The sequence below is a fragment of the Podarcis vaucheri genome (genome assembly GCF_965113315.1).
Source record: "Podarcis vaucheri genome assembly, chromosome: 5".
Lineage (NCBI taxonomy): Eukaryota > Metazoa > Chordata > Lepidosauria > Squamata > Lacertidae > Podarcis > Podarcis vaucheri.
The window spans coordinates 74,358,546-74,374,768 of record NC_138763.1 but is presented as its reverse complement, the minus strand read 5'-3'; the positions used below and the strand labels follow the sequence as shown (position 1 = coordinate 74,374,768).

Sequence of the window (16,223 nt, the reverse complement as noted above, 5' to 3'; positions counted from 1 at the left end):
CATTGGTTGATGGAAGTGTTCTGATTCCAGCTCCCATCTTACTGTAACTGTCACTTTGAGCAGTTACTGGTTGATATGGGGAAATGAAAGAGGCTGAGATATAGAGCTATTACAGTCTTTCTTGAACCTTGGAGCTAGGTCAAAGTATTGCTGCAAGTCTTGAGCTAGGGCTGAGTTGGGAACAGGGAAGTAGAAAAGAACAGAAGGAAAAATGCAGGTTAGGATTGTACAGTGGTTTAGATAATGAAGGATGCTGTGTAAGGTGCAGGCAATTAATAAGCTAACAACTTTTTCTGACAAGCCTATTATTGCTGCCTGACAGGCAGAAACTTAGTTGGTGAAGTTTTTCCAGTATGGAGGTGAAATGAGGGGGAAAGCTTTGCTTGCTAAATTTCTGCCAGCCAAGCAGCTGTTAAAGACACAGGAGCCCTACCAGGAAAAAACAGCTTCGAATGTTTACAAGGTACTGCAGCTAGAAAATTCTTCCATTTAAACTAGACTCACCCATGTAATAGTTGGACATTACTAGGTGATAATGCTGGCTTAATCTGCCAAATTCCACATATCAAGATGCTGTTAAAGGCACATTAGCAGGCTAGGCTGTCCCCTCCCTCCCTAGCTAAAAACAAAGCAGAACATAATGATTTGTGTGTTTGATTTGACTATTTTATCTAGTACTTAGTAGAAAAGGACATAAGACTGATCTTCCCCTGCCACAGTGTTTACCTTTGAGAAGTCAGATATACCCGTTTCCAAGTTTGTCTATTAATATTCCCTGACTGCTTACAAATACTGGAAAGTATAACAAGTTGATTTTCAACCATCTTGCAATACCTTTGTCTCTATATGTGGAAATGGAGAAAAATGAAGATAAGAGCCTTCCTTTCTCCTTTGGAGGAAGACATAGAAGATAATCTAAAGAATTTGTGAATACAAACAAGGAGTATGTAATCTGCAACTTTTGACCTGATAGATTTGTTGTTTTTGAAAAAATGTAAACAAGCTAAGAGACTGCTATTGACAATAAGTTGCCTATGAAAATATTTTACTAGAACATTTTGCTTGATTTTTACGGAGAAAAGTGTTCAGGAATGTATGGGAAATGGTGAAATAAATTTGTGTGAAATTGGATACAGGCAGAATGTATCAGCTGGGAGAGGTGTGCATAGTCACTAAAATGGTGCCTACCAGTCTGTACATATTATAGAATGAAGGGTGCAATTCTAATTACATTTACTAGGAAGTAATTCCTATTAAACATCAGTAGAACCTGAGTCCGAGTAAAGATATCCAGGGACTCAATTGGATTTGCCCTAGTAAAAACATCTAGCTCCAGGCTGTAGGGAGAGCTATATGTGCTTGCTCCGGCCTTTGTTGTTAAAGCAATTTTTGGTGACATTTTTTTTTATAGCAGCAGGTTGAATTGTGTCTTCAGATGGGCTATAGAAAGTTTTGGAGGAAACACTGTTTAGAATAAGTCAGGCTATCAGCATTCTATAGTTGATCTCCTTTGTAATGCTTTTTTAAAAATAAAATAAAAATCTTTTAAGATATTTTAGTTTTTTGTTAGACATTCAAAGCAACATATTTAACTACCTTCAGTGATGTATACTATATAATTTGATGTTTTCATGCAGACTGTACACAACTTTGAGATTCCCCCCCAAAGTATAAAGTGGTATAGAAATGAATAGTAGTAGTATATTGTTGTTATTATTACTACTACTACCATTTATATACCACTTATAAAGTGCAAAGGAAGCCACAAGGAAATCAAGCAAATGTAAATATAGTGTAGAAAACAATAAGAGCATCAAAATCTATAAAAGAGGATTTCACTATCCAGTACCTACTAACCATCCATATCTCAATCTACCTGCACTTTCACCCACACAAAAACAAACCCACATGCGAACACCCTTTCCTTCACTCTTAACAGTTGCCAACCCCAACAATCCCCTGAATACATATACAAAAAGACCATACATACTCGGTTGCTGCTGAAAGTCATTAGCCTGCCAGTTCTGTTGTCCTGTATCAATATTTTTAAACTACTCCTGATGATGCCAGTTTGCTCTTCAGAAATAAAACAGGGAGAGTATACTAAAACGCTGGCAGCCTCACAGTGAGACTAAAATCATATCTAATTTAGGACTACACCAACCCTCACACCATTCATCCAACCCTTCATTTAACAATCACATATGGTTATCATATGGCTGAGAAATAAAGCTCTCACCCTAGTCAGCCACCAATTTCTACTTGAGATGTGGTCAGTCTCCCTTAACTTCTCTATCCTCTCACCCTGGGGCAGCAGCACACATTCCCACATTCAACCAAAACACAGCCCTAACAGGATCAGGGCCCTCACAACACCCAAAAGCTGTAACACCTCTTTAGAACTTCATGTGCAGAAGTGGAAAGTCCACCACCCTCTTCAGTAGTTCTTGCTGCCAGGAGATACTGATTTTGGGGTGAACAAAGCCCACCAGGAGGTGGTAGGTGCTGCAAATACCTCCAATTCTTACTGCTCAGTTTGAAGCTGTTAACAAGGTTGCAGCTCCTTGGGAATAGGAGACCAGGTATTCTCAATTCACCCTTGTGGCCCCTTAATGATTTGGCTACAGCTGCATCTCATTATCTAGCTACTATTTCCTGTCTTCCACCACATGAGAGCCTTCATGTTCTCACTCTTCAGCTTGTGACAAGGCACAGGCTTTATACTGCATGCACACTCCTTGCTAAATGGGCACAGCTGTAAATTTTCCAGTGAAGAAGACAAAAATTAATGCCACAGTGGCCATGGAGACATGCACACTGCCTTGCTCCTGCAATTGAGGGGGCTAGGGCTGCACAATGTCAGCATGCCATGTGCACATACCACAGGGTGTGCTGCCATGCCATGTGGACACCCCATGGCTTGCGAGCATGCCTCACAGGGGGCATGCAACCACCACCTTGCTGAAAATTTTCAGGGGGCCCTGACCCCCGCTTTCACCTGATCAGATAAAGCAATCTGAGTACTATTCCTGTCAAAATTAAAAGTAAGGGCCCATGTGTAGCTACTGTAGAAAGAGACACTGAATTCTTTCCCGTGAAAACAATAAATTCTGCTCTGGCTGTCTACATACAAATAGGAAACATTTACCTAGCTGTTCCTGCAATAAAGCTTATAATTATTGTTTCAGTCCACACGACTGTTGATAATCTATCATTCTAATCCTATTCTCCCTTCCTTTCTCTTTACCTGTCAGGATGCTGATCCTTTCAGTTTAAAGTGCCTTCTGCTGACTGAGGTCCCCTGTTCAGGTAATCAAACTACCTATGCTAATGATTTAGCTTTTGAGGTCTTGAGTAGCCTATTAAGAACAGAGAGTCCTGTGATACCTCGAGTAACAAATAGATTCTGGGGTAAGCTTTCATGGTCTATCCAATGCACAACTGCTCTTCTCAGACAGAAGTAGAAAAAAATATGCAAGGTATCAAATGAATGCAATGAAATGTAAATGGCAGAGTTTGCCGCAATTAATTTATAGCTGAAATGTATGTAGAAAAAGTGGAATGGCCATGACACTAACAGCAGTAATTAATTATAATGCATTCATCTTAGCATTGTTTGGTCAATTAATATCTGTAGTAGAACATAGTGCTTCAAAGACCACCTCTATGACTGCCATCTGTGTGCCCCTTCCACAAGAGGACTGGAGGATTATATCCAGAGAACAGGCCTTTTCGGTTATGTCCTTCCCCCTGCCCTTTGTGTCAGGTTATCCCCAGGAAAGCATGCCTGGTTTCATATTTATCTATTTTTAAGTGCCAGGAAGACTTTCCTCTTTGCCTGGCTTTTGACCCTTATTATAAAGGGTTTCAGGCATTTGTTTAATGGGGCAAGGTCTGTAAAGCCTGTCTTTTAGCTGTATGTTTTTAGAATGCATTGGTTGTGTTTGTTTTGATTAATTTTACTGTAAAGTTATTTGGGTCATTTTTGTGAAGAAAACAACTAACACATATGAAATGATAACTGTTACGGGAATGAGTACATTGCCTCTGTTCATATTCCAATTAACAGAAGCAACCTTCTCGTTCTGATTAATCAGTTTTTTGTGGATTCTCCTTTGAATGGTAGCTTTCAAATCAGTAGTGGAATGCTCTGTGAGATGAAAGCATTCACCTTTTCAGTGGGAAGGGTGAGCAGCCTCCAGCTGTACACCTGTCCATGATTTCAAACCATGATTTCACAGGGATCCTGACCATGTGGCTGCTTCTATGCACATATAGCTGTACAGGATGCTTTCAGGCATGCAGCCAAATTCAAGGATGCCAGGGTATACAGTGGTACCTCAGGTTAGGTACTTAATTTGTTCCGGAGTTCCTTTCTTAACCTGAAACTGTTCTTAACCTGAAGCACCACTTTAGCTAATGGGGCCTCCCGCTGCTGCCGCGCCACCGAAGCACAATTTCTGTTCTCATCCTGAAGCAAAGTTCTTAACCCAAGGTACTATTTCTGGATTAGCGGAGTCTGTAACCTGAAGCGTCTGTAACCCGAGGTACCACTGTATGGGTAGATGGTGGATTAACAACAGGTGTGTGGCGGGCAGGGCAGTCCTACATGCTTTCATTAGGGCTTATGTTCCATCCTCTTACCACATGATAGTGCATTCAGACAAGGTATTATTCAACACATACAACATCACTTCAAGATGTCTGAATTTTACATATGCACATTCAGTTATAAATGTCATGGACTATAAATTATCTAAGGGATAATTGTAATCTTCCAGTGGTTGAAAGGGTAAATTATCATCTTGCTAGCGGTTGGCGCTGTGGGTTAATCCACAGAGCCTAGGACTTGCTGATCAGAAGGTCGGCGGTTCAAATCCCCGCAACAGGGTGAGCTCGTTGCTCGGTCCCTGCTCCTGCCAACCTAACAGTTCAAAAGTGCAAGTAGATAAATAGGTACTGTTCCGGTAGGAAGGTAAACAGTGTTTCCATGCGATGCTCTGGTTCGCCAGAAGCGGCTTACTCATGCTAGCCACATGACCCGGAAGCTGTACACCGGCTCCCTCGGCCAATAAAGCGAGATGAGCACCACAACCTCAGAGTCGGTCACAACTGGACCTAACGGTCAGGGGTCCCTTTACTTTTACCTTTACCCCTCGCTCCTATTACCATACTATACAAGCCCCCATCTGTAGTTCAAAGTGGTACAGTCAAAGCATATGTTTGCCACTTTATATACTGTTTTTGAGAAATAAGACACTTCCAAGTGGTCTGTTGATTGAGAATTCATCATGATTTGTTTGCACAATATTTGCAAGGAATTTATATTACACTGCATCAAGCAAGTCTTATTCCACAAAATGTCAGGTTCCTATTTTTACTTTTGGAAGTGCGTTTGTTGCACAAGAAAACCCAATCCACTTTAATTGCCCAACCTGAATTTGCTGGTGTATGATTGAAATACAACAGCAAATTTTGGTAGTCTGGAAGCACCCCTTGTCACCCAAGTTTTATTTATAAATAAATTAATAAATAGGTGTTACAAATATCTAAAGGGTTCTTGCCTCACTGTCTAACTGAGCATATAAAAGGCTATCCCTTAAATTTCCTGTCCCTTGGAAAATGGGGAGCATGAAACAATATCTAACCAAGACAATGAGATAGGTTTTTTAGAAAAAAAGCTTAAATCTTAACTTCAAGCAATAAGATGGTCAGATTATCTTATAAAAAAAAATATTTATAATCTAGAATATTAGTAATATTATGACTAGCTTTGTTGCATTGTCTGTAAAAAAAATGCAATTTAAGAACTATCGTTATTGCTAAGTAATCTTTTGCTTTGCCATTATAGCATTTTAGCCAAGGCCTATTTCCTTGAAACTTAGCAAATGCCACTGGAAAGAAAACAGCAGCCATCCAGGTATATTTCTGTGAATAAGGAACAACTGGATTCTCCCATTTCTTTATCTAAGGGTATGTGATTTTTTTTATTTTAAAAAAGTCATTTTCATTGTGAATGATTCTCAGAGAAGAAGCCTTTTCAGGCCTAGCATTTGAATTAAACTATTGCTCATACAGAACTGGTAGCCTGGCCCAGTTTGCATATTTCCCATTACATTTTTGAGGAACTAAAATTAACCATATTACTACTTCACAGAAAAGCAAAAGAAATAGTACCATCTCTATATAAATATTCATTATACATGAAAGCATGCATATACATACAAGCATGCATATACATGTATTGTAAAAGAGAGCCAGAGGTGTTGTCAGCTCAATCCAACACACACACACACACACACACACACACACACACTCTAATTGTAATAACTATGAGTTTTATAATAATTTTGCAGACCTTGCAAACGTAGCAAAGGGATTTGCTTTCATTGCATTGGCTGCAAACATGGCACATTCCCCTTTTCTGGGTGTTAGAAGTAGCAGGTTCTAGTGGTTCTGAGACTACCTAATTTTATTCTTGGGCATGTAGCTATGTATGTAGAGGAAGAGATGTACTTTCAGATTTCCACTCCATTTTGGGTTGTTCAGCTTCCAAACCATGTAGCCATTTAAGCAAATCACCACCATTTGATAGTGTAGTGAAGCATATGTGAATACGATCAGGTCACAGGTGTCAAAGTCAGTTTTAGTTTTTATTATAACAAAAGAGCAATCTTAGGCTTGGATTTGTGGTTATTCATGGAAGAAAGGAGAATCACCATGCTTCTTTTGCACATAATTTGCAATTGCATACCCAGGCACAGAAGCATGTGGGCCATCTGGGACAGCCCCAGGAAGGATTAAGATTTATGACACCAGTGCTTGGGTTGAAATAGGCCACAACAATATTGATTACAGGTGTAAGCAGGCTTTGGAAAAGGCATTGGCTATGAATTCTGCATCAGCCAGTCTGCCTGAGCTGGGTTACTCTGGATGGAAGGTTGCCCTATGACTCAAACTGGGGCGCTATCCTTAGGACCGTCATCAGCCCTATGTTGGCTCTAGGACATAAATATCCTCCTGGACCCCTTTAACAGGGTACTCATTTGGCTAAAATTCAAACCCCACGCCTAATCCACCATAAATTATGACAATTGTTATGAGGCAGGCGAAAACCTACAGACCAGCTAATTTGTCAGCAAGAAAAATATTCTCCCAGACTCTGAATACGGCAGCTGAACATTCAATACCAGTGTCAAGCCAACACTGTCCAGGCCACACCATCCTAGACAAGGTGGAAAATCCATCGATGATCAGAGAGGCAGAGGCAAGGCACAGCTCCCATTCTAAATCTCTGGTTAGGACCTGGTTATAGACGTCCCACACCAAATCTGCCTCCGTCACCACGCCTCTCCACTCTCTCCTGATTGGCCTGTTTGAATCAGGCACCCTGCAGCTGGCCTGCTCAGTCACTGGCTGTGCAGACCAGATTTAGGCTCCAGGCAATCTGGCACCATGACTCGCCCATAAACTGCCACTCCCCAAGCATTCATGGGTAAGCAATCAGTGTCAAACCTTCTTGAAAACCAAAAATACTGCTACTGACACTTCTGGATTCACGGGCAAGGAATTCTGGAGATATTTCTGGTTGGCTGGTTTGTTTTCAATGCACCAAGCAGAAAGATTTTGATGATTTGGAATTGCAACAGCCAGGTGTTTTTTTTCCATGGTTTGTGAGTTTGAGCAGTGTTGGTCATCTTCCACTATATGACAGTGCTTGCCGATTGAAACATTCTCATATGACACAGACACCTTTGAGAGTGTCTTACAGTGTGAGTTAGAATTATCCCAAAAGCAGAGCCAGCATGTTCTGCTCAATATATAAAAAACTGATAATGTAAAAAACACAAGGAACATTCTAATTGATTGTGGGAAGGGCATTGTAAACCTGTGGGGTATTACTAACCATAATACCATGTGTAGTGATATTAAGTGAAATAAGTAAATTGTGTATTATTGCAATAGACAAGTCAGTTTTCACCCTCTGCTCCTTTCTCACAAGAAATGGAAAGAATCTGATCTGAGCATCTGCATACATAAAGAATAACTAAAATATTTAACAGCATTTTTCAGGATCACTCAGTCTCTTAGTAGTTTTGTGCAGTTTTTCTTTCATTCCAGTACAGGTATAATTGTCCCCAAAGCTGTTAAAATATTAACATGATTTTTTTACTAGATTTAGGAGAAGTCACTGAAACATATGGCAAATCACAACTTACTGTGTTTGAGAAGCATCTGGAACAGGCTTCCTCAAACTCAGCCCTCCAGATGTTTTTGGCCTACAACTCCCATGATCCCTAGCTAGCAGAACCAGTGGTCAGGGATGATGGGAATTGTAGTCTCAAAACATCTGGAGGGCCGAGTTTGAGGAAGCCTGATCTGGAACATGGTGTTGTGGAAAACTGACACAAATCACTGTTGGAGTACATTTGCGTGGAATCTACACACGTTAAAAATTTGTGAAAAAGTTTTGTTTAAATCGTTTTGAAAAATGCATTGAATTTGCTATTGCTCACAGTCGTCATCTAGTGTCAGAGTTATATATTGCACTTTACAACACATTCAAAGCCTGAATAACCACAAATCCAAGCCTAAGATTGCTCTTTTGTCAGAGTTGTATATTGCACTTTACAACACATTCAAAACGTTTTATCTGCAGCTGTATAGCTGAGTCCTTGACCTCACCTGTTAATGGAGGGTTTACAAAGCTATGGAGAAGCTCATAGTCTTCCTGTTTTTGTGATAACACCTAGCTACACCTCATTCTAGGGCTAATGGTAAAAGAAAGAGTTTCATTTCCTCTGTCCCATTTTTAAAAAGTTTGCCCTTTTTAATATTGTAAGAAGTGCCTTTTTTAGGTAAAGGCAATAAAATATGTCTCTAACCCTGTTTTAATGCTATTAAAAGTTTTTGGGTTGTTATTGTAAACTGCAGGAAGGCAGGATGATGGTGACTCCAGTCAACTTTGAGGCAACAGACTTTAAGATCACTCTCCCAGAGTTGCAACATTTGATGGAATTTCGAAAGAAAGATGCAGTGAAGAAAATAAAGGAACTTTATGGTGACATCTTTAAAATCTGTGCAATGCTGAATACTTCCCCCACACTTGGGATACTTGGTTCCAAATCAGAAATAGACGCAAGGAAAGCTGTATTTGGAAAGAATTTTATACCTCCTAAAAAGTCCCTAACTTTCCTGGAATTAATGTGGGAAGCACTGCAGGATACGACATTATGCATCTTAGAAATTGCAGCCATTATATCACTGGGACTTTCTTTTTATGATCCAGGAGGAAGTATTGCAGAATGTCATGCAAATGAATTTGGAGAAGAAGAAGAAGAAGGGGAGGCTGACTGGATTGAAGGATTTGCAATACTTGTATCAGTACTTTGTGTAGTGTTGGTAACAGCTTTCAATGACTGGAGTAAGGAAAAACAATTCAGGGGGTTGCAGCAGCGCATTGAAAAGGAACAGAAATTTACTGTCATCAGGAAAGGGGAGTCAGTACAGGTGCCAGTAGCTGAGTTAGTGGTTGGGGATGTTGCACAGATCAAATACGGTGACCTTTTGCCAGCTGATGGTTTGCTCCTTCAAGGACATGATCTAAAAATTGATGAGAGCAGCCTCACAGGGGAATCAGATCATGTCAAGAAGTCTTTGACAGAGGACCCCATGTTGCTTTCAGGTACCCATGTGATGGAAGGCTCTGGAAAAATGGTTATTACAGCTGTAGGTTTAAACTCGCAAACAGGAATTATCCTCCGTTTACTTGGAGTTGGAGAAGATAATGAGAAAGCAAATCATAAAAAGCCAGCCAACCCTCATAAAACTGCTGGAAACGAAACAAAGGAAAAAGAACAAACTTCAAAACACAAAAAAGAAAAATCAATTCTACAAGCAAAGCTCACAAGATTGGCTGTTCAGATTGGAAAAGCAGGGCTGGCAATGTCTATAATCACTGTTACTGTTCTTATAGTCTATTTTTTAGTTCAAACTTTTGTGATTGAGAAGCATACTTGGACTGCTGAATGTACACCCATTTATATACAATATATTGTGACATTCTTTATTATTGGAGTTACAATCTTGGTCGTAGCAGTACCAGAGGGCCTTCCACTTGCAGTCACCATCTCACTTGCCTACTCTGTGAAACAAATGATGAAAGATAATAACCTAGTGAGACATTTGGATGCCTGTGAAACTATGGGTAATGCAACAGCAATTTGTTCAGATAAAACAGGAACTTTAACCATGAACAGAATGACAGTAGTCGAAATTTTAATTGCTGGCACACATTATAAACATGTTCCTGAACCTAAATTAATTCATCCAACCATGCTGAATTATTTGCTTAAAAGTATTTCTTTAAACTGTGCATATACTTCAAAAATACTGCCTCCTGGCAAAAAAGGAGGCCTTGCTCTTCAAACTGGCAATAAGACTGAGTGTGCTTTACTGGGCTTGCTTGTGGAATTAAAGCAGGATTATGAGGCTATGAGGACTAAGATACCAGAAGAGGAATTGTTTAAGGTATACACCTTCAATTCTGAAAGGAAATCAATGAGCACAGTTTTGAAAAACCCCAATGGGAGTTATCAACTCCTTAGCAAAGGTGCTTCTGAAATACTTCTTCAAAAATGCACCCATATACTGGATGCTGCTGGGGAACCTATATCCTTTACTAAAAAAGAGAAGGAAAATGTGATAAAAAATGTGATTGCACAAATGGCCTATGGGGGACTTCGCACCTTATGTCTAGCATTCAAAGATTTCCCAGCTGGCTCAGGACCAAACTGGGACAAAGAAGATGATATTTTCAGTGACATGACTTGTATTGCAGTTGTAGGTATTGAAGATCCAGTAAGACCTGAGGTTCCTGACGCAATAAGAAAATGTCAGAGAGCTGGTATTGTTGTACGTATGGTTACTGGGGATAACATTAACACAGCTTGTGCAATAGCTGCAAAATGTGGAATTCTGCAACCCGGGGAGGACTTTGAGTGCTTAGAGGGGCATGAGTTTAATAGACTAATACGTGGTCCAGATGGACAGATTAAACAAGAGCTTATTGACAAGATTTGGCCTACGCTTCGTGTGCTTGCAAGGTCCTCACCTGCTGACAAGTACAACTTGGTAGAAGGGATCATTAACAGCAATATCACAGAACAAAGGCAAGTGGTAGCAGTAACTGGTGATGGTACAAATGATGGGCCTGCATTAAAAAAAGCTGATGTTGGCTTTGCAATGGGTATTGCTGGAACAGATGTAGCTAAAGAAGCTTCTGACATAATTCTTACTGATGACAACTTCTCAAGCATTGTCAAAGCTGTCATGTGGGGTAGGAATGTATATGACAGCATTTCCAAATTCCTTCAGTTTCAGCTTACTGTTAATGTAGTAGCAGTGGTAGTTGCTTTTATTGGAGCAGCAGTCACCCAGAATTCACCTCTGAAAGCTGTTCAGATGCTGTGGGTCAATCTCATTATGGACACACTTGCTTCTCTTGCTCTAGCAACAGAAAAGCCAACAGAGACTCTGCTGGAACGAAAGCCTTATGGCAGAAATAAACCTCTTATTTCCCGTACAATGCTAAAAAATATTATGTTTCATGCTATTTATCAACTTGTAGTTGTCTTTGCACTTCTTTTTGTGGGTGAAAAATTATTTGATATTGAAAATGGGCGAATTGCACCACTACATGCCCCACCTACCCAGCATTACACTATTGTTTTTAACACATTTGTAATGATGCAGATTTTTAATGAAGTCAATGCACGCAAGATTCATGGGGAAAGGAATGTTTTTTCAGGAATATTCACAAATTCCATTTTTTGTTGTGTTTTTGTGGGAACATTGATTACACAACTAATCATTGTTCAGCTCGGAGGGAAGTCCTTTAGTTGTGCAAGTCTTACACTAGAGCAGTGGCTATGGTCAATCTTCTTTGGCCTAGGAACATTGCTATGGGGGCAGCTGATTGTATATATTCCAAATAGGTTCCTGTGGTTCCTGTGGGAAGTTGGTGATCAACCACCACAACCTGTTGAAGATGAACAAATGGATGCTGACACAGTGATTGACTTAGGTGAACAAGAACTGAAACGCAGTAAGTTTCTGTGGTTCAGGAACTGGACTAGAATACGAGTTCAGTGCGGAGCAGTGAAATCATTTCACGAGACCTCATATAATAAAGATGTGCATTCAACAAATATTAAAACTGCATAATACAACACGAGTAATGAATATGAAAACTTCAAATGTTATTGTATTTCCATTTCAAAAAAAGTAATGTGCACATTAGCAATATTAGGAAATGGATGGATTTTTTTCTCCATACTGGTGAGTGAGATGCTTTTTAAAAGATCTCTGACAAAATAGATAGACCTTTCTAGAAGATATAGGAAACAACATAAGGAATCAAAATAAAATCCTCTTCAAAATGTCTTCATATATGGGTCTGAATATTATATTACCTGACTTTTAATGTACCTTGAGCCTTTAAATTTCTTTTTTCCAAGGCCATCTTCAGAAAGAGGGAAAGTGATTGATGAAGCCAAAATCCGTGTCATGACTTTTTTATATTTCTTGACTTAAATGTGATATTATATTATAAATTATAGAAGTTGAATAGCTTTTTACTTTTGCTCCTGTTTATACTTATAACTGATATCAATTAGCTGAGCTGCCTTATGCCCTCAATCACCTGTTTGGAAATGTGTTACTTTCTCAAGTATTTTGAACTCTTTCTTTAGCTGCTCTGCTTTGAATGGAGGGGGACAGATCTGACTACAAACAAGCCAAGCTTATTTGCATTTTGTTATTGCTAGCTGCTTATAAGCAAATATTATTAAATAATAAAAATGCTAAAAACATTTTTACTCTTGTTGCTTAATTAAGAGGAAGGGGCAAAACAAAACAAAAAACCCCCTAAAGATGATGTCAAAATAATAATTAACTACACACAGAAGGAGACATGGTAGACTAATGACCCACCCTAGTTTATTTTATATTCCCTTAAAAAGGGATACAACAGATAGGGGTCTGTAAACCCTCTTTTTACCCTACTTTTTGTAGAATTTCAAAGATCTTCAGCATTTCATCCTGAACTAAGAACCCATGCTTTCCATTAGGAATGGGGAACCCCTGGCCCTCCAGAAGTTATTGGACTCCAATTCCCATCAGCCCCACACAGATTTTAAAAGGACAGGTCCCCTGCCTAAGCTGAAAATTGACTTCTCAATAACCAAAGGAATATTTCCCAAAACTGTATTGTTGCACTTGAACTGTGCAATTGTTACTCAGTTTTAACACAGTACATGGCAGTGAACCTCTCTTGAAATTGCAGCTACCACTGCCCCCTTCATGATTAAAACTGTTACAATGGAAGTGTAAAATTCAGGGACACATTTTACATTCATGCTTCACAGTATCAGAGTTACACTTAGAAAAAGTAATCCAAAAGTGTGGGAAATGACCAGGGGATTCAAATGATTGAAAAAACTCTACAATATTGAGTTGATCAGAAATGTGCCCTCAGGGCTTTCTCTTAAGAGTTATGAGGGCAGTGAGGATATGACTGTGGGAGTGTTACAGGCACCAAATGACTGAAGTACACAATGATGCTAGTGACATGACAATCTGCCCTTCGACTTTAAACTTATTTTCATTTCTTTTCACGGTGCACTGTGTCCCTTCAGTGCTAAAATGCACACACACATCGTTTCTTTTATTTAGAAGAAAAATTAGCAAACTTCCCCTGCAATTGCAAAGAGCCAGCAAACCAACAGCTATTTTATCCCTGCTTTCTTTCCATCATTTTAAAGAGGGCTTCCTCTCATTGTTTCTAGTCCACCAAACAAAAGGAAGAGGAGCAAGGAAGCTAATAGCAGCAACAGTGCTGGTGGTAGCAACCCACACAACTAGTCCAATATGCTGCTACTTCTACTCATGTCCATACTCATAGCACAAAACAACATAGGGACTCACAGGGACTGCTGCGTCTGCTGCCCAGGAGGACTCTCCTGTGTGAGTGTTTGAGGGCCCTGCTCCTCCCTGCCACTCACCATCTGGCCCGGGGCGGGGCCTGAGGCCTCATAAGGACTGCTGCGTCTGCTGCCCAGGAGGACTCTCCTGTGTGGGTGTCTGAGGGCCCTGCTCCTTCCTGCCACTCACCATCTGGCCCGGGGCGGGGCCTGAAGGACTCACAGGGACTGCTGCGCTCTGCTGCCCAGGAGGACTCTCCTGTCTTAAGAGGCCTCATGAGGTACCGGGACACCACCGCTGCGGCTTCACCGTGGGGGTTGAGGAAGGCCGCTCCCTCCTGTAGGCACACTCCTCTCAGGCCTAGGGGGCGGGGCCCACACTCGCCACCGCTACTGTTTTAAGGACACTGGTGTTGCCGTGGCAAATGTTTAAAATGTTTTTATATATTTTAAAATGTTTTATAGGGGGTTTTACTTTTTACTTTGTTGTACCACCATGAACGGTGGTTTTTATTGATGTATTTCTATTTTGTTCTGTTTTATTTTGGTTTGGGGTTGGCTATTGAGTGGGGTGGGGATTTGTTGTGTTGGTACAATTGTTTTTGATTTGACTCGTTTCTATTCTGTAAATGGAGGTTGGTTTGAGGCCTGGGATTGCTACCGTAGTGGGGCGAGGGAGGTATGGCGGTGGGGGCAGATGTCATAGGCGAAGGGGATCGAGATATGGATATGCTCGTACCCCTTCCAATCTGCGCCCCATCCCGAGGGACGAAGGTAGGGTGAGCAAGGATTACTCACCTCCGTCACTGGTGTTGTGCAATGCCAGGTCTATAGGCAAAAAAACCGCCACCCTGCGAGACTTCTTCACCTCGCAGGGGGTTGACCTGGCTTGTGTGACGGAGACCTGGGTGCGCGAAGGGGAAACTGTTACCTTACGAGAGATGGCGCCCCCGGGTTTCTCCGTCCTCCACCAGTCGCGGACTGTGGGCCGGGGGGGAGGGGTGGCATTATTAATCCGAGAAGACTGTTCTTTCAGGGCTCTACCATCGCCATCGATCCCCGGCATTGAATGTGTTGGCCTAGTGTGGGGCTCCGAGGAGAGCTTGGCTGTCTGGCTGGTGTACCGGCCACCTAGCGCACCAGCAGCCACCCTGTCAGGCCTGCTGGAGGCGGTGGCCGGCTGGGCCTTGGAGTTCCCCAACCTATTGGTACTGGGGGACTTTAACATCCATGCTGATGCCACTCCCTCCTCACAGGCTCTGGACCTGGTGTCTTCCATGGCGACACTAGGGCTCTCCCAGTTTGTTTCGGGCCCCACACATCAAGCAGGCCACACGCTGGATTTGATCTTTGGCGCCGGTATAGATGTGATCATGTCTCCCTCGATGAAGGTGCCATGGTCTGATCACTATGCACTGAAAGCCAGGATTGATTTTCCACCCCCACCCTGCTTAGGTGGCGAGCCAATTTGGGCTCGCCCGCGGAGGCTGATGGACCCTGATAGATTCCGTCAGGCCTTGCGGGACCTTGCTCCCCCTGGCGACTCATTGACTGAGCTTGTTGAGGGCTGGAATATCCAGCTCCTGGCAGCCATCGATGAGATCGCACCTAGGCGCCCTCTGCGACCCCGCAGAAACCGGGCTCCCTGGTTTACCGAGGAGCTTCGGAAAATGAAGCGGGACCTCAGACGGCTAGAGCGAGTATGGCGGGGTGCCCGTGACGGAGCTTCAAGAACATCTTATAGGGTTTTTATGAAAACCTACGAGATGGCAGTGAAGGCCGCTAAGAAGTCCTACTTCTCGGCCTCCATTGCCTCCGCTAGCTCTCGCCCGGCGCAATTATTTAGTATAATTAGGTCTTTAACGTCCCTCGAAGGACAGCCAAATTTAAATAACAATTCGGCACACAGCTGCGAGGCATTTGCGAGCTCTTTTGCGGAGAAGGTCCTGTTGCTCCGCCATGACCTCCCTGCCAATTTGGATACAATGAAGGAACTGGAGGCCCCTCGACTGTCCTCGGGTCCAGTATTGGACCACTTTGACTGGATATCCCCAGCTGATGTGGACAGACTCCTCCAAGCTGGAAAGCCCACCACTTGTCCTCTTGACCCGTGCCCGTCCTGGCTGATTAGAGCGTGTCCAGACGAGGTGCGGGCCCCCCTGGGTGATATCATCAATTTGTCCCTTGGCACTGGGATATTCCCAGGGGAACTGAAGGAGGCAGTGGTGCGTCCGCTCTTAA

General features: G+C 41.9%; 1 pseudogene across 3 annotated transcripts; it reads left to right on the top strand.

The window, feature by feature from the left end:
* The first annotated feature begins 38 nt into the window (after nt 1-38).
* Nucleotides 39-12,872, top strand: LOC309532231 (plasma membrane calcium-transporting ATPase 1 pseudogene; annotated as a pseudogene). Of its 3 annotated transcripts, XR_014224715.1 has the most exons (5): nt 39-463; nt 861-943; nt 3,255-3,309; nt 5,852-5,973; nt 8,935-12,872. The product of XR_014224715.1 is annotated as a plasma membrane calcium-transporting ATPase 1 pseudogene (transcript). The 3 variants fall into 3 exon arrangements; XR_014224712.1 differs by lacking the exon at nt 861-943 and having other exon boundaries at nt 39-217; XR_014224713.1 differs by lacking the exon at nt 861-943.
* The last annotated feature ends 3,351 nt before the right edge of the window (nt 12,873-16,223 follow it).